This window comes from Hippopotamus amphibius, chromosome X (genome assembly GCF_030028045.1).
Source record: "Hippopotamus amphibius kiboko isolate mHipAmp2 chromosome X, mHipAmp2.hap2, whole genome shotgun sequence".
Lineage (NCBI taxonomy): Eukaryota > Metazoa > Chordata > Mammalia > Artiodactyla > Hippopotamidae > Hippopotamus > Hippopotamus amphibius.
In genome coordinates, this window is record NC_080203.1 from 134,106,680 (window position 1) to 134,128,855 (window position 22,176).

Here is a 22,176-nt window from a genome sequence, read left to right on the forward strand (position 1 = left end):
CAGCCCTATCATAGCAGAACATAAGAGCTGACGGTTAAATTTCCAGGAATTTTGTGACCAAAGTATCAAGCATAGGCGTTATTAAAAAGTAATTCTATAAACTTAAATAAATCATAGTAAAGGAAAAGTTAACACATAGTCCAAAGTTATTTCCTGGTATGAGAGGTAATAAAAGAGGTATGAATGAGGCTATTATGAAATGTTGAACATAGAGACTCTGTAATGATTCCTAATTAGATCCTGTTCCTGCAGATACACATTTAAATTTAAAGATATGCATCCGACCAAGGTTAGCGGCCACACTGTACGTTTTCCTGCCTGAAAATCAGTTATGTAACCATCTGATCTCTTAATATTAAAGTATTATTATTTGAGAATTATCTCCAGTTATTTTAAACCATAGACATAGCTGTCCACCCCAATGCCCTCGCTGCTTTCAAATTGTGGACAAATTAGTTTGAAAATTTTGCTATTATTTTAACTATTTCATACTTATCTTTGGGATTTAAATTAATCAGTTGTATTCCTTACACACGTTAATAAAGAACTTTTGACATTTAAAGAATTCCTTTAGTGAAGCCGATTTGATCGTGTTGGGCAAATAAAAGATAGAAAAAATTTTGTGAGAGTTATTATAATTTTTTAAGTATCTTTCAACACTTCCCCATGCCCGAGGAACACGCGAGATCAATGTTCTGGGGCTTTTTTCTCAGATATGGTCAATAGCAACATTCCAGACTTGGACCTTATCCTGGTTCTGTGTGACGAAAATAATGCCTGGAAAATTCAATGTCTTTTCCAAGGTTGTATTTGTAATTAGTAGAAGAAACTGTTTACACATCCAGACATCCATGTGTCTTGGACGGAGCTAAAACCGTAAATCTGAACGCGTTCCGTGTTTGGAGGAGATGCACCCACCCGGGAAGGGAGTCACGCACTCGCAATCCGTGATGTAAATATCTTTCCCTCTTCTCCTTCCCACGGCTGCCTGTTCTTGGCATATTCCATTCATCCTTGAAAACAAACAGACAAGATGCTCCTTCAGTTACAATGCACTTTTTTAAGCTCTTTATTGGAATATAGTTGCTTTACACTCTTGTACCAGCTTTTGCGGTACACCAACGTCAGTCAGCTGTATGTATACATATATCCTCATATCCCCTCCCTCCCGCGACTCCCCCTCCCCCTCCCTGTCCCGGCCCTCGAAGGCATCACCCATCATCGAGTTGATCTCCCTTTGTTATACAGCACCTCCCCACGAGCTATCTATTTCACAGTTGGTAGTGTATCTATGTCTATGCGATGCATTTTACTTGCGACAAGTTATAGATGTTTTTAATCTCAGGCTCATTTAATTTAGCCACGCTCTTGGGTGCTTCGTTTACTCTGTTGCAGGGCTCCTCACCCACAGCCCTGTTTCGGCTTGGGCAGGAGCATGCTTTGTCGGGGGAAGGGAGACTGTCCTGTGGGGTGTGGGGGCAGCATCCCTGGGGTCCACCCAGGAGACTCCAGCAGCCCCCACCTCTAATCCAGAGACCGGAAATGTCTGCAGATGCTGTCACATAGCAACCAGGGAGGGAGGGCAGAGCCTCACCCCACGTTTACGATTGCTGCTCCTATCCTTCGATAGAGGCAATCCCCCTTTGTCCTTCTGCTCCACGCCAAAGACCCTGCCCATCCCTTGACCCTAAAGGCTGGTGCTCCTACAGACTCTGAAGTCCTCAGTCTCCCGAAGCCAATTCTTCAGCGTCTGTGAATTCAGGTTGCACTTATTTAGCAAGAAGCCTCACAGAGAATATCAGTGAGTGATGGACACAGAGACAGAGTTGGACACAGACACACAGAGACATAGCAATACATGGAAATACGTATTTACACGCTCTGCACAGTACGGGTGCTTATAAAGGCACTATCCGCATCTCAGACTTACAGCTCACGTGGTGCACATCTAGTATGAGACCTTCTCACACTTGTTTTCCTCCACCTTGTATGTTACTCTCTTCTTCGGCTGAATTGCATCACCATTTTTACAGATGGACAACTTCAAACTTGAACATTTAATTTGAGAAATAAACTGTTGATGCTCTAAATTTTTCGTCAGATGTTGATTTCACTCACCCCCGTATCTGCGAATTCCATCGCTAAAATTTTCCGACATTATTTGGCTGAACACGGTCCCTACCATGTGAGTTCCTGGAGGACTAATACTTAGAAAATGCATTACTTGATTCCGTTATGTTAAAACCTACATCCGTGCTGATTTCCCACACGATAAACATAGAATTAATATTTTTGACATAGGAGATTCTCCAGAAAGAAGTCTGAGTTTCTGATTCCAGCTGGTGTCCTGGCGTGCACTCCATACACGTAGGACATGACCGCACTGAAAATCCAGCATCCCCTGAACTGGCCGTGACTCTCTGCACACTGCTTCTTGTTTCTCGGATCCTTGGTTTAAAATTTCATTTAGCGTTCAGTGACTAAATGCCACAGCCCCCCCGTGCAAACCATTTCCCACCCCCGTGACTGGCACAGTTCCTCACTTGTTGATACTTCAGTGTGACCTTTATCATTGCGTCTTTTCGTTATTTTTTTAACATGGATGCCTGTGACTTTGATTAAATTTTGAACTGTAAGTCGAGACATATTTTTTAAATTGGTCATTTTTTAGTTCCCACATTGACACAGTGCCTCCAATAGAGTTAACAGTCTAAAAACGTTTACTTACTGCGTGAAAGTATTAATTTATTGATGGATACGTGTCGCTAAAATGCCTGCTGTGTATAACCCTTCCCACTGACGGGGACCTAAGAAGAAACTTTATGTAATCTCTTCCCAGTATTTGCAAACGCTGAAGAATCAAACGCGCAGATCCTAGGGATAGAGATGATGCTAGTGCTGTACCTTTCAGGCGTTCAAGACAAGAGTCTTTCCTCACTGCCTTCATCTGAATTACTGATGATATAATTCCAACAGAGGTGCGTAACCAGCATGCCCTCTGAGAAGAGGCTACAGGCAGATGTGCAGGGGGTTGTGATGGGTTCTAAGGATACAACACGAAACCAAGAGCACGCTTCTCTGAATAGACTTCACAGACTGAAATTCTTCAGCATCATCCAGGCCTTTCACTGCAGATTTGAGCTTGGACCCCTGATCAGCTTGGTTCTGTGTGATAACCTGGAGGGGTGGGATAGGGAGGGTGGGAGGGGGGAGGCTCAAGAGGGAGGGGAGATGGGGATATATGTACACATACGGCTGATTCACTTTGTTGTACAGCGGAAACTGGCACAACAGTGTAAAGCAAATTATACGCCAATAAAGATGTTAAAAAAAAAACCAAAAATAAATATTTCTTCCCATCCAAAAACATTTTTAAAAATAAGTAAAAATTAAGAATATTTGGTAGAAAAAAAAAGTCAACAGTTCTGTGGTTTTACGTTTAGACAAATTCTGCTTGCTTGATATAAACATTGATGTAGGGACCTCCCGGGTGGTCCAGTGGTTAAGACTTCACCTTCCCATGCAGGGGATGTGGTTTTGATCCCTGGTCTGGGAGCTAGGATCCCACGTGCCTCCTCAGGGCCAAAAAACCAAAACCTGAACCAGAAGCAATACTGTAGCAAAGTCAATAAAGACTTTGACAAAATGGCCCACATTAAAAAAAAAAATCTTAAAAAAAAAAAAAGTCATGTAAGTTGTGTCACAGTTTGTTGCTACATTCAATCCCACGGATATGACCGCTTACTGGGCCATTGTCACACATCTGCTCCACGTTATCGGACGCCGTGTCAATGGTGCGTCATTTTCCTGTAATCCGAAAAAGGGAAGTTTCCGTAAGAAATGTTAGTTGGGTCTGTTGACTGTTTTCGCACCAGCACCCAGCATAATCTTTGCTTCTGCATTACCGCAGAAGAAAAAGAAATTCAGGGACTTCCCTGGTGGCGCAGTGGTTAAGAATCCGCCTGCCAATGCAGGGGACACGGGTTCCATCCCAGGGCCAGGAAGATCCCACATGCTGCGGAGCAACTAAGCCCTTGAGCCACAGCTCTTGAGCCTGTGTGCCACAACTACGGAAGCCCGCAAGCCTAGAGCCGGTGCTCGGCAACAAGAGAAGCCACAACAATAAGGAGCCCGTGCACCACTATTAAGAGTAGCCCCTGCTCGCCACGACTAGAAAAAGCCCGCGGAGCAGCAACAAAGACCCAATGCAGCCAAAGAAAAAAAATATATATATATATATATTAAAAAAAAAAAAAAAGAAATTCAATCTTATTGAGCAAAGTAGGGTTCTACCCCCTACTTTGCAGAATAATATGAAATGCAACAGTGATTCCTATTCAGGCATAAAGCCTAGAATTCAGAGTTTCTTGAAATAGCTAGAACAATGCCATTAATGACCGTGACAATTCATAGCTATCTAAATGATAGCCTATAATGTTTTGTGTCACCTACAGACAAATAAGATGAAAAAAATATTAAAGAGCTGAAAGAGAGAAGGGTTGTTTTATTGTCGTGTAGATACACGGACCGAGGGATATATATATATATATATATATATAAAATCTGATCACACATATCAACAAGAGGAACACACACCCCTGGAAGACCTCCTCCAGCATCCGCTCATTTTGGGTAGCTTTGAGAGATCTTTCTCAGATGGCGTTTCTGGCTCAGCAGAACGTAGACCAAGGACGGCGCGCCGCAGCAGACCCTTCAACTTTGTTGCTTCTCGTAATCCTTCTTCCGGAGAAGGGGTGGGGTGGGGTCCCAGTTCTTGGAGAGGACGTGGGTTTCTGCCGCTTTTTATGCTCTCCGTCTGCTGGCCTAGCACATGATGCAGCAACACTCATCCATCGTGAGAGCTTGTCTCCCTATACATCACCGCGTAACATCCTCCTTGGCAGTGGAGCTTTTATGCTATTCTGTTGCTTATAGAAAGCGATTAGTGTTAAGAGACGCTTATGTGCTTCTGGACATTGGACCTTTCCAGTGAGTGACACGTCACATCACGTGTGAAGTATTTCAAGGAGAGCAATGTTTATTTTCTTTTGGATCCTGAGTTTCCAAAGTGGGATAAGCATTGGGAGACGCAAATCCCCAACTCCTTTTTATTTCTTCAAGACAGAGGAGGTCTGTGTAAGCTTAGTCTCTAAAACTAAAGGTGTCACTCTCTGGTTTAACAGGCTTCATATGCTTAATACTCATCTATGCCGTGAATCGGTTGTCAACGCATTCCTCAGGGGAGTCTGTATTTTTATTTCTAAATTGAAGTATCGGTGCTGTACAATATTATATGCGTACTATATCGTGATTCATAATCTTTTATATCCTCCCTGCGTAGTTATAAACATACTGGCTTTTCCCCCCTATGTTGCGCTATATATCTTTGTACCGTATTTACTTTACACATAGTAGTCTGTACCTCTTACTCCCCCATCCCTTTCTGTGCCCCCCACCCCACAACTGGTCACCACCGCTTCGTTCTCTATATCTGTGCGTCTGCTTCTTTTTTCTTACATTCACCAGTTTGTTTCATTTTTGCGATTCCACACGAGTGAGATCATACAGTATTTCTCTTTCTCCATCTGACTTATTTCACTTCGTGAAACACCCTCCAAGTCCATCCATGTTGCTGCAAGTGGCAAAATTTCAGCTTTTTTATGGTTGCGTAGTATTCCATTGAGAGAGAGAGAGAGGGTGTGTGTGTGTACATGTACACTGCAGCTTCTCTAGATGTATTTTGCTGCATTTAAATTTAACAGAATAGTTCCGACAAAAGATTCTCGTCTCCTGGCCTACCCAAGGATCCCTCCTAAATCCATCTCTGTTGCCTTGAGTGTATAACCGAATCTCACTGCAGTTTATGAGGTTTCTGCCTTGCGTGTAGCCCCTGATACGAAGGTCCACGTTCTTCCAGCCATCCTGCTGAACTGTCCACGCAGCAGGCAACCTAGATTAAAGAAACCGGGGGACAACCAGTCTCTAAATGACAGTCACTTGCACAATCTGCTCCCAGATGACACCAGCCCTCTGATGATCTTGTTAATAATACAAAAGTACATGGGCGGATCGTGATTGGAGATATGAAAATACAGAAACTGAACTGGACCCCTGTCCCTGAATTGGACGCTATAGCTGAACTGCAGGATGAGTTTTAAAATCTTAGTTGAGACCTAAGTGATGTAGAACAAAAGTGCGTGTGTTTCGAGTGTACAGCTGATACGCTTTGGATGACTACAGCGGTGCACACTCTTCCTCAGTCAGTGTGATGGACACATCTCTCAAGTTCAAAACCATCCTTGGCCTCCTAGGTCATCTTGCCCCTTGTCCGCCATCTCCCGCCCTGTCCTGGGAACCCACTCTGTAGTTTTCTGACACATAAGATTAGTTGGTGTTCTCTAGAATTTCTCAAAAATTGAATCTCTGTGTGTGTGTGTGTGTGTGTGTGTGTGTGTGTTTCTGGCTTCTTTCACTTGGCATATTTATTTCAATAATTATCTATATTGTTCTCGTAGACTACATTTCCATTTACCCCTGCATCCTCTTATATGGGTATATCCCAGTTTTATCCATTCAAATGTTTTTTGTTTTCTTTTAATTTTTTAAAAAATTATTTTTATTTGTTGGCTGCACCGGGTCTTGGTTGCTGCGTGCAGGCTTTCTGTAGTTGTGGAGAGCAGGGGCTACTTTCTGTGGCGGTGCTTGGGCTTCTCATTGCGGTGGCTTCTCTTGTTGCGGAGCGTGGGCTCTAGGCGCGGGGGCTTCGGTAGTTGTGGCTCCCAGGCTTAGTTGCTCCGCGGCATGTGGGATCTTCCCGGCCCAGGGCTTGAACCAATGTCCCCTGTGTTGGCAGGCGGATTCTTAACCACTGCACCACCAGGGACACCCCGTTCAAATGTTGATGGATGCATATTTAAGGACAAGTCTTTGTAAGGAAGTGAGGTGTCCTATCTCTAGGGAATTGCTGGATCAAAGTGCCTTTCTAATTTTACAGTCCCGTCGATCTGGGTATGAGAATTTCACTTGCTCCAAGTCCTTGCCCAGACTCAGTGTGGTCGGTTGTTTTCATTTCAGACATTAGAATAAGTATGTAATGGTGTCCAGTTACAGTTTTAATTTACATTTCCTGAATAAATAAAGAGGTGGAACAGCTTTTTATGCGTTTACTTGCCCTTTGTATATTTTCCTTGGTAATTGTCTCTCCAAGTCATTTGTTCAGGACTGATTGGGTTGCTTCTTTATTATGAAGCTTGGAGGTTTTAAATATATTCTGGATACAAGTCCCTCTTCAGATAGAAAATTTTCAAATACCTTTTCCCAGTCGGTGGCTTCTCTTCCACTCGCCTTAAGGGCGTCCCTCAAAGACGCACACATCTTCATGTTGATGAAGACCTCGTGGTGAGTGTACTGTTTTCACTGAATGATCACGCCATGCTTGTTATCGACTCAAAAATCACCTAGTTTTCAGCCACGGAGTTTTCACCCACCTTTTACTTCTAGAGTTTATCTTGTTTTAGGTCTTACATACAGGCCTGTGAACCACTCTGTGTTAGCTCTAAAACGTGGGGCAATGAATAAATGGGTTGAAGGTTTGGTTTGGTTTGGTTTGGTTTTCATATGGCAATCCAATTTTCCCAGCAATTTTTCTCCATGAGATTATTACTTTCCACTGCATTTCCTTTGTATCTTTATTGAAAATCCATTTGTGTATATGTTCCTGTCACTTCCCCACGAGCAGGTTTTGTTTTGGTTGGGTTTGTGTTTTTTCCCCCTTCCCTCCTTGTGTTCTGGGCAACATGAAATTAAAGACAGTTAGAACATGAAGGTTGTATGCCTTTCTTTATGAATAAAGTGAGACTTAAGCTCCAAAGACCGACCCGTCCCAGCAGTCTCCTGGAAAAGCTCCTATCCCTTTTTCCTTTGGGTGACAGTAGACAAACTTCTTCAATGCTTAGATTTCCTGAGAGTTCCCGGGCAAGTCACCTGTTCCTCTGCTGTGAGGACCATCTCAGTGCAAAGTGTTCACCACCTCCTTCCTCCCCACCCAGAGCAGGCACGTGCATCCTTTTTACTTAAAGGACTTTCCCTGTAACTGCTCAATAACCTCGTTGAAGAAAAGAATAGTGAACCCTTTATTTTCATCGCTCCGTCTTCTGAGCAACTTTTTAGCAATCTGATCTTTAGTACATGTCTGTTATGCATTGACTTTGATCAATTCTCTAAGCAAACAGGAAAGCATGATAGGAGTGCCCCTAATGGTTAGAACTTCGAAAGGACAAAACAGTTTCCTCCTAGCTTCTTTTCAAGGACATTGAAACAGCCAAAGAGCTTGTTCTTTTGGTTGTTTTTTTTTCCTCCCCCCACATTTCCATGTGTGTTATTTTCTTTCCTAGAAATATATCAGATAAAGGTATATTTTGTTTACTTTGTTCTTACTGTGGGAACGAAAAAACAATGGTACTTTCAAGATGTCCAGCTCAGCTGAGCAGAAACAGCCGGAGTGCTGATTTAGTATTGGCTGCTCCAGGCACACATCAGAGGCTCAAGAATCCTTCCTTGTTTAGGGTCTGACCTTTGAGGAGCGCTTGGCTGAAAGGAGCCTTCAGCCTACATCTTCAGTTGGCCACGTGCCTTTATTCTCAGGAGGACCAACACTGTTTCTTAAATAATATCGTCTTTCTTTACTTCGTGTTCTCTTTTCTTTTGGTCCCGATATCATTCTTTTTTCTTTCTTTTACATGTTCCTCTTTGTATTTTCCTATCTAATCTCCTACTGTGAAAGCTATAGAATAGTAAGAGGTTTTCTTTTTTCTTTTTTGTTATTGAAGTATAGTTGAGTCACAGTGTTGTGTTAGTTACTGCTGGAAGGCAAAGTGATTCAGTTATATATGTGTGTCTGTGTGTGTATATAAATTCTTTTTTTAATATATTCTTTTCCATTCTGGTTTATTGCAGGATACTGAATATAGTTCCCTGTGCTCTGCACTAGGACTCTGCTGTTTATGCATTCCAACTATAATAGTTTGCATCTGCTAACCCCAAACTCCCAATCCTTCCCTCCCCCACCCCCGCTCACCCTTGGCAACAACTAGCCTATTCTCTATGTCTGTGAATCTGTTTCTCTTTTGTATCTACATTCGTTTGTATTATATTTTAGATTTTACATATGTGGAATCATATAATAACTTGTCTTTCTCTTTCTGACTTACTTCACTTAGTATGACAATCTCTAGGTCCATCCATGCTGCTGCAAAAGGCATTGTTTCATTCCTTTTTATGGCTGAGTAATATTCCATTGTATATCTGCACCACATTTTCTGTATCCATTCATCTGTGGATGGACATTTAGGTGGCTTCCGTGTCCTGGCTATTGTAAATAGTGCTGCTATGCATTTTGGGTTTTGGTCTCAAATCTGTCCAGGTTTCTGTAATGGTGAAGCCTCTTTTTTCCAGTTTATAAATTTCTGTCTTGTTTTCCCGTTTTCTCTGTGATCGTTGTTTTTATGTCTTTGATCTCACAACTCCTACCTAAACATGGCAAGGCAGCTTTTGACCCTGGCCACCAAAGCCACCTGGTTTCCTCAAAGATTCCTGACCAAGGTCCCAGAGCCCTTAGAATCTAATTGATCTAATTAACCACAAGCCCACTTTGTGAGATCCGATCCTGGTGAGATGCTCTACACAGGGCCTCTCAAAGAAGAACGTGCTCAGGGACCCCAGAGACATTTATTAGTGCTGCTGGTTCTGATGGAGCACGTTTTGTGTTGAGCCTGGAACCCTGCACTCCCTTCCTCCCTTCCTTCCATTTCAGATCCTTATTGGAGTATAATTGCTGTACACTGTTGTGCCAGTTTCTGCTGTACAACAAAGTGAATCAGCTGTATGTGTACATACATTCCCATATCCCCTCCCTCCCATGACTCCCTCCCACCCTCCCCATCCCACCCCTCTAGGTCGTCACCCAGCATCGAGCTGATCTCCCTGTGCTCTGCAGCAGCTTCCCACGAGCCACCTGTTTTACATTTGGTCATGTGTATATGTCAATGTTGCTCCCTGACTTTGTCCCAGCTTCCCCTTCTCCCCCACTGTGTCCTCAAGTCCGTTCTCTATGTCTGCCTGTCTTTTCCTGCCCTGTCACTGGGTTCACCGGCTTCCGTGTGTATGAGTTAGCACTTTTCTCTTTCTGATTTACTTCACACTGTGTGACACTCTAGGTCCATCCACCTCACTGTGAATAACTCAGATTCGTGGAACCCTGCATTTCTCACATGTGCACCAGGAGGTGCTTTGGCTTCTGGTCTCACACCCCACGTTCAGCCGCAAGGGTTCAGAGCCGTCTTCCCAAAGCTTGTCCTGTGTTACGTGTCCCCTGGGGTACTGGTTCCCTGGGTAGATTTCTCTGTTGTTCACCAGGAGCTTTGGTTTGACCAGATCTGGGAGGGCTTTCTAAAACTGCCTGTAGGGTACTGAGTCTGCACCAGGGCCTGATGTGTCTCCCTGGAGAGACACTTGACATGCGTGGTGACATCTCTGGTTGTCACAGTGGGAGAGCCGGGTGGTGACCCCTTCCGTCTGGTGGGCACAGATGAAACGGGCTGCTCAACATCCCACACCGTGCGGGCCAGGACCTCCGTGCGGAGGCTGAGAAAGCCTGGTTCATGTGAGCTCACAGGCTCCTTGGACCCTGAGTGAAGGCTCAGTCCCTGGAGGAACCTGCAGATTTCAGCAGGGCTTGCTCCTCCCGCCAGGGTAAGGAACCCCCCGCTCCCTGACTCCTTTCTCCGCCCCACTTGATGAGGTTTCTTCTTCTTTTTATAACCTGCCTTCATTCACGAATGAGTGACGTCCACAATGTCGTGGTCTTTGGACTTTGCTGTTGGCAGCACCCCCAGGGCTAGAGCTGGTTAATAAATGAGCCGGGGTGTGCCCCTGGGGATTTTTGCTCTTTTCTGTTTGTTTGTTTTGTCTTGCTTTGTTTTTGCATCTGGGATCTACTTCCCCAACCAGGGATCGAACTTGGGCCCCCTGTATTAGGAGCGGAGCCTTACCCACTGCACCACCAGGGAAGTCCCAGGGTATTTTTGTTCTTGAGGGTGGGGTGCACCGACCCAGGTGTGTTTAGAGGGACATAAAGAGTCACCCAGCATCCCTGACTCTGTGAGTAGTTGTACCTGAAATACATGAAGAAAGGGAACGATCGTCCTGGCGGTTCAGTAACACAGGTGGAGATGTTTAAAGAAGATGCCCCCCACCTAGAAACCGATAGAGAATAGGGATTCCTCTGTTAAATGAATACCCAGGTTGCACATTTCAGCAGCGCTTCCAAGGGGGCCTCATCACTCGGACTCAGGAAAGGCTCATCATTTTTCCACTAAATGTCAGGGGCTTGGAAACACTTGGAGGTGGCACAGCTCAGGCAAAGAACGGATAAACACTCAATGTGAGTAGAGGAGACAACATCTATGCTTTAAAATTTTCTTGCAAGACATCCTCACCCCCCAAAAAAAGAAAGAGAGAAATCCTCACCCCTTGGAGCTTCCTCTGAGTTCGTCCTTGCCCCTGAAAAGTGACATACTCCTGCCTGATGCTTGTGGAACCTGTTAGGTACGCAGGTAGATGTGGACAGGACGAGACTTCCGACAAATGTCAGAGAGGGCAGTTTCCAGAGAGAAAGCTCCCATCGTGTCTCGCCACTTATTGCCTTTGGTTTTATATGCCTGTGTTGATATTTACACGCTGGGGTCCGTTTGTGCTTTCTTTCGGTCTCAGCATGTGTGTTTATTTTAATACATGCCGGGCCCTCCATCTCTGTGCTGAGGTTTTAGTCCGTCAGCCTCTGGACATAGTCCTTGATCAACATGTTTCTTGTCAGAGAAATAGGAATCGGTTGTCTCCACCCTGCTCTAGTAATTGGTGGGTGTTCGCTAACGCCACGTTGGGACAAAACCCGACGTGAAGAAGAGAGAATCCCAGGTCAGCCCTTCTCCAGGTGTGTGCACTCAGTGAGGGAAAAGTCTCGGGTCTCCGTAGAAGGATGCGGCTTCTCCTGTACTTTACAGGAACTTCGCAGAATGTGTACAGTACAGTCCACTATACAGTAACCTTTGATCCACACACGCATTAGAAAGACAGTGTCCTCTGTAAGATGCCTACCGTTGAGTGTCTGGTCTGTGTGAATAAACATTCGTTCGGTGCCGCAACCGCCGAAGCCTCGTGAACCAGGCTCAGTTCACAATCCAGTGAGGTGTCTTGCAGGGAAAGGAGACAGAATACAGGCAAGCCAACTGGCAGTGGCCAAATACATCACCTGTTTCTAAGTTCGAGGATGAAATATGGCAGCAACCAGGAGTATGTTTGCGGTCCATTTTGGCGAGAGGCACACACTCCAAAACGAAGGATTTTGAGTGAAGCTCTCTGATGATGTCGGAAAAGGGAGTTGAATGTGTATCTGTGGGTAGGACGTTCTGGGACGTGGGCACAGAAAGGACAGCACTGTTTTGAAAGGTCCTTTTGGTTGTAACTGTCAACATTCTAAAGATATATTCACCTGGAGCGGGTATTGCCATTTACAGAAATTTTAAAGTGATTCATACCTTTAAATATAGTTGACTGGTTTCTAGTGTGTCACGTTGAAATATTCAAATTAACTATCTGGTAGTTATGACATGTCATAGTGCCAGGTGTAAAAAATGAAATTAATGAATTAGCTCTCTATGAATCAACATACAAAGAATCTGGAAAAATATTACCCTCCGAAGAAGAGCAGAAGTAAGGCTCTCTGTATATTTCAGTTCTCATGATATGCACATGAAAAACAAAGACTGCTCTCCAGTCCATGAGCATGTTTGTTTTAATGAAAATGCACGCACGTGTCAAATGTGGAAATCACATCAATCTGTTGAAATTACCTCATTCTGTCTAAGGGATTGAACAGCAGTCTAGGATATGAGCTACGTTCACGTGAACTCATGTTTATGTGTATTTATGTATCTTCATCAGATCTGGGGATTCAGGTCATGGTGACCTCATGAAAGGAGTAGGACAGTGTCCCTCATCTCCTCCTTCTGAAAACGTTGACTACGTTCCCAAACGTAGTCAAACGTCTCCTCTTTGCATGTCTGAAGGGATGCTTCTGTGAAATCTCAGGCACCTCCTAGTTCTTAATGGAAAATTGTATGATGAAAGATTGAATTACTTTAATAAGGAACAGGTCAAATCTTGTTTCATCTTGTGTCAACCTTGGTGACAGATCTTTCCAGACAAGTCCATTTATCAAAAGTGTTAGTCTGGTTCACATAATTTTGTTTCTAGTTTTCTTCTACATTTCTCTTCATTTTTCTAGCATTTGTGGTGACAACCCTGTTTTCCTTATTAATATTGGTATCTTTTAAATTAGGTGACTTTCTATACAGACACACATGTGCAGGGCACGTATTAAATCCATTTATTGAAACCCTCAGAAATCAAATCCCACCACGCAGGACCCGAATGGTGACGCGCAGAGATGAAACGGGAAGCGCAGTGTGGTTATGAAGAGGGAAGGGTGCTGTCATGCGGGAACCGGGAAGGGAGTCTTGCTGCTGTTGATCTTGATTCCGTGGAGAAGAGGACGTGCCTGGTTCTCAGGGACGGATTCTGGAGGAGAACAAAGCAGGACCCAAGGTCTCGTTGAGGTGACTGTAGGACAGCCGACAGGGCTGAGCTTCGGGTAGTAGGACGTCCACGGGCAGAGGAACCCTTAGTGAATCCAGTGGACAAATTCCCAGTGGCCCTGAATCCTCCACATGTGTGTGACCGGGGAGGATCCGTGGGGAACGTTCCCAAGGGTTCCACGTGGTGGCACCTGCCCATGAGGGATCCCTTCCAGGAGCCCTGACTTCAGGATGCTTGCTCACGGGGATGGTTCCTCTAAAAATGATCTATAGGTTTGTGGGGGAGTTTCCCCATCTCCTCTTATTCCAAACGTTTTGTCTGTGGGGGCCCGTAGGATTCTATTGCCTTTAAAGCTAGTGCTTTTGTTTGCTTAAAGATCCCCTTTAACAAAGTCACCCTCTGATGCGGAAGATGAAACCCACGCGTGTTTCAGGCAGTGTGGTTGGAAGGCGTGTCGTGGGGCTGTCAGAATTCTGCGGATTAGACACTGTTCTCGCAGAGACGGCGCGTTGTCTTCAGTCCCACTTCTCCTGGGGGTGGGATGTGCATGGGCAACCCCCAGGTCAGGGCTGACGGGAGCAGGAATCAGTTTCCAGGATGTGTGGCCCCTCCTGCTTCTCTCTCATGACCCTGGTCTGCGTGATTCCTGAGGATGAGGCTTTCTCACCAAAATGCCCACCAGGAATCAGCCAACCCGCCAGAAGTCTAACCGGGCTCAAGAGACGCCAAATTGCCTCCTGTCCAGAAACAGTTCTCCAGGCGTAGAATTTCAGTGAAGGGAACAAAGCGTTGTTACCTACACAGTGTGGCCCATGTAAAACCACAGTGTGTCCTTGTGGATGTATTTCATGAAACAGGCCCTGTGTACTTACACTTAGGTGGTGTGGACGTCACATCTCTCCTCTGGTAGGACAGTCGTCTGGGGGAAACAGAAATGGGCAAGAATTAAAGATCCACGGATTCCTACCATGTCCCAATATTTCCAAGGTTTGTTTTCTTCAGGTCAGAGATGTTATAAATGATTACTTTTGAAAAAACAAATTTTGAACACACGGATGTATTTCGCGGCAGCGAGGTTACACACGAGGTGAAAGACGTATTCAGGAAAACGTATGATTCCATTACCGGTATTGCTGATCTTCTGGATGTTTTCTTCGGGAATCCCCAGCAATCGAGTCTGCTCCTTGAACTTCTCAAAGTCCTCCGCGTTCACGTGATTGGATTTGCCTGAAAAGCACCAAGCAGAAAGCGGAAACTTACGCATTGGAACCTCTAACCGTTTCTGAAGACAGTATTTGAATCGTGAAGGCCCACGTCAGAGTTCACTCGGGATAATTAAGAGAATCTAAGACAGTTACCATCTCCGAGGACACAGGTGTCTGCTGCCTGTCTCAGGAATGAATCCCAGTCCAGCCCTGTGCCTAGGCACCCGCCCACATCTGCAGCAGGACCCTGCAGATGGACCAGGAGGTCCATGAATTTGGGGCTCCGCCCGTCACATCCAGAACCTCTTTGTTCCTTCATCAGCTCCCTAGAGGCGACCGCTGACACGCACGCCTTGTCCTGCACCCAGATGAGCTGGAAACATGCTTCTCCCCTTGCAGAGACACATGCACCCTGTCGTATAGGGCGATGGGAGAGAGTCTGTTCTTGAGTGAACCCACAGTTCTCGCCAGTCCTTCTTCTGAACTAGACCCCCAGTGTCCCCCGGGCTCCAGCACACCTCTCAGAGCCCCATGGGATCCTCTGTGATGCCCGCATGGATAAGGACAGTGCCTCGGGAGACATGAACAGGATGAAGACTTGTTTGAGAAGGGTCTACTGCGAGGTGAGCGTGCCGTGGGAGGCTCTCTTAATAGGAAGACGTGGAGGTCAACCTGACTCGGCCGTGGCTTCACATGAGGTGATATGTTAAAAGAATTACGTCCAATAAAACTCAAATTTTTTTCTTTATTGCGTTCCATGTTTTTATTTATTTTTAAACTCTTTCGTGGACTATAATTGCTTTACACTGTTGTGCCAGTTTCTGCTGACAACAGAGTGAGTCCGCTGTATTTGCAAATACATCCCCCGAGCCCCTCCCTGTCGAGCCTCCCTCCCACCTTCCCTCTCCCACCCCTCTAGGTCGTCACCCATCGTCGAGCTGATCTCCCTGTGCTCTGCTGCAGCGTCCCACGAGCCATCTCGTTTACGTTTGGTGGTGTGTATATGTCAGTGCTACTCTCTCACGTCATCCCAGCTTCCCGTTCGCCCCTTCCCAGGTCCTCAAGTCTGTTCTCCACACCTGCAAATTGTAACCGGTGAGAATTATTTTGGAATGTCTGATGAGGTGATACGTCGCCCAGCTACCACCTACTCTTTTCACCTTTCTTTCCTGGTAGATTATGTTCCAGGGTCGTTAAGTCAGTGGACAGGAAGACCTAGGCCCCGGACACCGAATAACGAATAATGGAAGCACGTAGTGAATTCTGGAGAACACGAACAAGAATGCCAGCATCACCTGGCAGTGAGAAAGGGAATGTTGTTCGGGTGTAATACGTACCCAGGAGTGTAACCAGTTTGCTGGTCTGGAGTAGCTGATCCGTGTTCACAGCAGCTCCTATCAGAGCATTTTCAGACACAGGAATTACGTGAATTGTATTTGTCCCTGCATCTGTGTGAGAGAGAGAAGGTACATGCAGTGGTCCCCACCTTAAATCATACGTTCTAGGTGAGCATCCCCATGGTCCGGTTAGCCTGTTGGCAACACCGCCTGCCTGTTGATGTCTGTCTCACGCGATAACTGCTCTGAATGCGACCACCAATGATACAGCAAGGAGAGCAGGGAAGATGCTTCCTCATCCGCACCGTCTTATACAGCCACACTGGCCACAGCTTGACGTCTGCCTAAGACATTGTCTAGAGCGTGCCTTGTCGTGAAGCGAACATTTTCTCAACAACATGAACAGGTTATCACATCCAAGTTCAAAGACTCTTTATATTTCCATCCTCCCAGGCATGGAATTGAATCTCTCTAGAAGACCAAAATCCAGAAAGCTTTCAAAACGGTGGGCTCCTGTGCGCCGACCCTGTAGCAGGCCACGTTTGGAACACGTTATGTGAATTACTGCATGTCCTCTGGATCTAGGTTATTACCTAGCAGACCTGCAGAAGCCCCGGCCATCACTGTTGGTGTGAAGACAGTCCTACTTGCTAGGACATGGAGGCAGTGACCACCTGACGTAATTCACACCCCACCTGGAGGGTTGCAGTGTCCTCTCTGGCGCTGTCCGTCCACTTTGCCTTGTGTATCTGGAGAAGAATAAGCACTGACCTGCCTCGCATTGCCTCTAAACCCTCTACATGCGTCCCCTCTTCTGTGTCTGCATAACATCTTGCTGGAATCACTCCTCAAGACAGGAGGTAAAAGTGCCCAACTGTGCTCCTGAAACCCCAGAATACCACTGCGCACTGTGTGAAGCCCTGAAAGAGCATTCCTCTGCCGGCACAAAGACTGACGAGCAGCCGAAACAGCTTCAAGGCCCTGTAGGCCCAGGCAGAACAGGCATCTGGTGCAAGCCTCTCTGCATGTGTGAGCCTTGGGGCTTGTGGGGGCAATTTACATCAGATGACGCATCCCTTGAGATGCTCAGTGACCACCTGTGTTGTAACCCTGCCGTTACACAGGTGGGCATTCAGCATCACCAGATGGGCCCTCAAGGCAGTGAAGGTGATGGAGACGAGGAAGCACATGTATATCTGGGCCTTGGGTCACCCCCAGGGCACGGCCTGTGCTGTGCTTGGTGTGGGTGCACGTCCGATTCCCCTAATCAAAGCAGGGGGTGAGGAGGGCTGCAAATGCTGGTTCCCAGGAGACCCGTGCAGGAGGCCAGCTCTCCTGTCTCTCTCATTTCCTAAGTTGTCCTGTGAAGACCCAGATATAAAGGATTATGAAAATGGAAAGTATTAATGTGTGTGGAAGAATTGATGATTCTTGCAAAGTGGAAATAACCATAATAACAGTAATCATATAGGAATAAAAAAAGAAAGCAGAATTCAAAAAGTGTACGAGGCTAACACCATACATGGTACCACCTGAGGAAATTCAGCTACTATTCTGTAATAAGTGTAAACAGAGGGTAAGATGTAAAAACTGGACAGAAATGAGAAAAAAGCTACATGTGTAATAATGATAAAAACTTGACTGTCTAATGTGTAGGGAAGCATGTGAGACATATATTTTACCTAATTCTGTTCAGTGCACAGGCCCGGTGCCATTTCTTAGGTAAGAGCTGGAACCGCAGATTGATATGTTTACATTTTAATCAATATATACCCCCTTGATCGTTTAAGTTCAGAACGTTCTTAGGGCCATTATAAAGGATTAGATATATAATCGCAGCCAACATCCCCACGGCTGAAACAGAAGTCGCCTTTGGGAGCGATTGTGCTGGGTATTTGAAACTGTAGTTTCTTTAAATTTTAAGTGCCTCTACCCTGCCTCTTTGGAACAGTTTCTCAGGGCTATCTTGGATGCCGTCCTCATTTTGCTCCAAATAAACTCAACTCGCAACACCAAAAAAAAAAAGACAGAAATTTAAGTCCATCCATTACACATGGGATGGAGTAGATGGTCTGCGATTGTTTGTAAATGTATATTCTTCAGAATGACAGAGATGTGTAAGCTCAAGTTAGAGCCCTGAGGCCAATTCCTAGGTAATCCGTTAGTAGGACTTGTCCTTTCACTCTCCAGGGCAGTGAAACCCTAACCCAAACCTAACCGTAACCCTAACCCTGTTAGGGGAACTAAGATCCTGTAAGGTACACGGTGTGGGCGCCCGCACCTCAAAAATAACGATGAGACCGTTGAGACATTAGTCCTCAAGGTGGTTGTCGATTGCGTAGAAACATTTTCATATACCTGAGAACCTCACGCAGTACAGAGTCTCCATTGAGTAACAGGCATAACAGGAGAGGACGTCCAATTCCCATGATTCAACCCTTTGTTCAAGACAGAAGGAGGTGCTTGGAAGATTTAGGGGCTAGGGCCTCGTCACACCTCTGATGGTCAGTAGAACCAGGATTCAGTTGTATGCACTGCTTGAAAGAAGTGAAGACCACCCTTTCCACCCTCCTAGACGTCTAACAGTGAAACACGCGTACTCACAATTAACTTCATAAACATCGTCTGCTATTTTCCTTCCACTAGAAGAAAGTTCTTTGCATTTTCCATGGGACCTAAAAAACAAAACAGCTTCAAGTTGGTTGATGACAGTAATACAACTACAATTAGGCTTTTCTTTGTTTCACCCTCCTCACACCGTGTCAGGTATCATTTTCGGGCCTGTGGCCAGTGTGGCATTCCAAAGAGAAGAAATATGCTGTGTAACAGCAGGTAGATGTTCAGTGACACGGATGTCATGTTCATACCTAAAATCAGAGCCGAAGTTGTAAAGATACACTGCAGATACAAAACAGGTCGTGTTTAAACCCAAATAAATATGCAGAAATGTAGACTGTTAGGAAAGAAGACGAAAGGTAATATTTCTTGAACCTGAGTGGCATGGATATCAAGACAGACCTTAGTGGTTTCCCAGCCCTGGCAGTGTACTGTTAGATGATCTCATAGCCAAAAAGTACAAAAACGTAAAGAAAAAATCTCTTTAATTTTATCACAAAGAAACTCTTCTTGTATAAAAACCGCATAAGAGGATTGAACATGGAAGGACAGCGATGCATACAAACAGATACACACACACATGTAAACGTGGAAATACATAGGGTGTATCACCTAGTACATTACATTCGAACATGTGATAATTATCTGTGTGTCACCTATCTAACCAAAGACTTGGGGTTCATGCATGTCTCTGGGTGTACCATATGACCAGAAACATGTATTTGGCATATGTGAAGCATGCACACAAAACAAATACTCCGATAAGAATCGGAGAGATTCTTGGAGAGACACGTGGCAGGAGAACAGCCGAAATGAGTTGTGCTGACGGACTGTTCTGAGTCATCAGGGAAGTGCAGCGACGTGACTCCAACAGCCACCGTGGGAAGAAAACAGTTGTCCGGAAACTGGAACATGTATGGATTCTTATGTAAGCAAACAACGTCCTTTCCGTTGGCTTTGAAAGAAGTGCCTCCTTGTGTGTGCAGCCAGGTGGATGGAGTGTATCGCGTGCGGAGGGATCGATGCAGAGGAACACGGGGCAGGGTGTGTGGTTTCATGGTCTGAGGGTCGGGAAGGGTGGGGAAAATGTGCTCAGTTGTCAGCTGAGGCTCGATGGGTGGAGCCTTCTTGGTGAGCAGAGAAAGGAGGTCTTTGGCAGGGATGGAAGAATTTTATATCTCGAATTTAGAGATGGTGAAAGAGGTGTACACACGTCCACAGTGGCTGCAGTATGCCCTCCACAGAGGTGCGTACAAGGACACAGAGATACACTTCAGTAAAGTCGATTTCAGAAAGAGTGGCCACGTGAAGGTTGCAGCATAGGGCAGAAACATTGTAAAAGTGGCAAACAGGAAGAACAACATGGTGTTCCTAAAAATTACTGAAAATAGCAGTGTATCTCCTGGTATAGAAAATCTATGTGTGTTTGGGTGTGCGTGTATACCTTGATAATAAGCTTACAATCCGTTGTATATTATGTATGACGTGTAATCAATCATGTATATTTATATATGAATCTCTCCAAGCGTAACGCTCTTCTTTACTTATACATTGCAGTTTTTCTCTCTTTAATTTTTGGCCACATCACGGCACGTGGGGCCTTAGTTCCCCAATCAGGGATCAAACCCGTGCCGCCCGCCGTGGAAGCACGGAGTCCTAACCACTGGACCGCCAGGGAAGTCCTGATTTCTATTTTTGTCTTTATATTGGAGCAGAGTTGACAAACAACGTTGTGCTCGTTTCAGGGGTAGTGATTCCCTTATACCTATGAATGGATCTATTCCCTTTCCAGTTCTTTCCCCTTTAGGTTATTACAGAATATTGAGCAGAGTTCTCTGAGCTATGCAGCAGGTCCTTGTGTGTTCATGTTTCATTCTTGAAACTGCATCCCTGGGTTTCCTGCTGCTCGTGAACGCCTGCGGTGCCGTGAGCATCCCGTGACGAGACTAGGGGCCAGGACGGCTTTCATACCTTTCGTGGTGAGGAAGCGTCGCCTGGGGTCGTCCTCCGGGGCGGAGCCCCCGGTGTGTCCTCCCCCTGCTCCCAGCTCCCAGGGCCCAGTGGGAGGCGCCTCTGGCAGGTTCCCGAGAGGGATTCCCGCCCCCGGTGGGGACTGTGGGCTTCGAGGGCAGGACCCTCTTCCCGCTGCTGTGACCTCGCTCCTTCCACGAGGTGATGGCCCTGCAGCTCCTGGGACTCGCTGCTCTAAGCAGAGGCTCCAGGACGTTCCCTGGAGGCTTCTTGGGGACCTGCCCCCACGGCTCCAGAGACCCTCCTCCCCCCGGCAGCTCTGGCCTTCCCTGCAACCACGGACGCCGCACCCTACCTCCCTAAGGTACTGTCTTCCTTCCGTCTTATTTTGACTTACTTGACAAAAAAGGTGGTGATAAGCGTGCCATCCGTGTCATTAAATGTCAGTCCACGGAGATAAAACTTGAGTGGCCCTTTGTCACTGGCCTTCTGTCGGTTACTGCATGCGATGTAAAGCGTTTTCCATTCTCCTGAAAGCTAAATGCAAAACTGCCTATAGAAAGTGTCATCATCTCTCTTCTTTTTGTCCGGCATCATCTCTCATGAGTTCCCCTACGCTTTCACTTGAGCAGAAGCTCTCTGACTTTATGGAACAAAGCCATGTTTTTCAAATAATGTAAAAAATGAAGTCAAAGGTAAAAGGACACATTGAGACATTTCTGAGATAGCTTAGGCTCTGTTGTCAGACTTGGGAACTCCTCTGTGACAGTTATTGATCCTTTTCCCTCTTACAAAAGCATTAAGATGCAGTGGATCCAATTAATAGACAGTGTGGATAATCCTGACATGATGTATATCAAGTCCAGGAGACAGTTAACAGTGCAGTTGTGATGGGTAGGAGATGGCTGCACTTATGAACCCACATAACACAACCCCAAGGGGACACACACACAGATAGACACACACCCCCCGCTCCCCCAAGACCGCCTTTCTCATCGCCGACCCTGGTACCTGGGAGAGACCCTGCTCAGAGTGAGGTTCTGGCTGCGCACAAACCAGACCAAGGACCAGACTCAGCAGAAGAATCTTCATCTTGTTGTCTGTGGTCCTTCTTCTGGGGAAGGTGAGCGTCCCAGGTGTTGGGGAGAATCTGAATTGGGGCCAATCTGAATTGGGGCCTCTTTTATCGTATGGGTCTGGGAACACGATGCCTCAGGAACCAGTGTTTGTTCATCATAAGAGCTTGGTTACACAGCCGTTATCTTCCAATATCCTGCTTGGCAGCGAACAGCTTTCCTGGAGTTTGGTTATTTTAATAATGAGATTTGTTTTAAGACACGCTTCCATGGGTCTGGACATTTAACCCTTAGAGTGAGGGAGAAATCACAGTACCT